This window comes from Cupressus sempervirens, chromosome 6 (genome assembly GCF_028749045.1).
Source record: "Cupressus sempervirens isolate cs-2001-9-10 chromosome 6, ASM2874904v1, whole genome shotgun sequence".
NCBI classification, from domain to species: Eukaryota; Viridiplantae; Streptophyta; class Pinopsida; order Cupressales; family Cupressaceae; genus Cupressus; species Cupressus sempervirens.
The window spans coordinates 491,748,150-491,749,160 of NC_143123.1; positions in this window are offsets into that span (position 1 = coordinate 491,748,150).

Here is a 1,011-nt window from a genome sequence, read left to right on the forward strand (position 1 = left end):
AAATGAAACTTAAAAAAACTATATGTATCTATAACAACTTGAACACTTTGAACTTCAGACCTAAATATTTGAAACATGGAAAAAGGAAAAACTTGAATAACTCTTGAGTTGGATTTTAGACATATTTTCTTATGATTTTACTTTGTAGTGGTATGTCTTTGTAGACTTTGTGAAATTTTTTGTTGTTCTTGAGAGGGAAAGGGCCTAGTGGGACCCACAAAGTGAGTGCTAGAGTTTTTATCTTTCTTGTTTGTAGGATTCCATAAGTAAGCCTAAGTCTAGTGGGTAGATATAATGCCTACCCCTATTTTACTTTTTATGACATATTCCTGAATTCTTTTAGGCTAGTTTTATGGTTTTTTTTAATGATTAGTGGTATTCAGTTACCAGATTTGATCAGATATTATTTCATACTAAGTTGATATATGTGATGAGCTACTTGATACTCAATTATTTCATTTATTCATGATTACTCTTTCAATGATGATACAGGTATGTTTATACATTGATTTTAGTTATTCCATGATGATAGTTAGATGGATGATTTATATGTAGTTTCTATGGATACTTACCCCATACTTGCATGTGTGTGATGCACATGTATGTTTTACCTTATGTTTAACATTTTTAATGTGGTTCAGAGAGGGAGTCATAGTCACCTACTAGTTGGGATCTACATGATGCACCACTGTTTGCCATTGCATATTTAGTTTAGATTTATATGTATATGTTGCTCTGATTTTATATAGATTGTAGGTACCAAGCATCGACTTCCCTGAATTGCCATGATGAGCATGCCCTATCACAATATCTCAATGGTAAAGAGGGGAGATAGTTATTGAGTCCAAATCCTAACACCAAGCCAATTGTCCTAGAAGATAGGAAAAGTATTTGAGTTATTTACCCTTCCAAATTCATCAAGTGACATTAATTCATGACTTTTATCCCTTGAGTTTGATATAGTACTCTCTCTTTATTGTGAGTTTTTGGATTTAGATTATGGGTCTATTG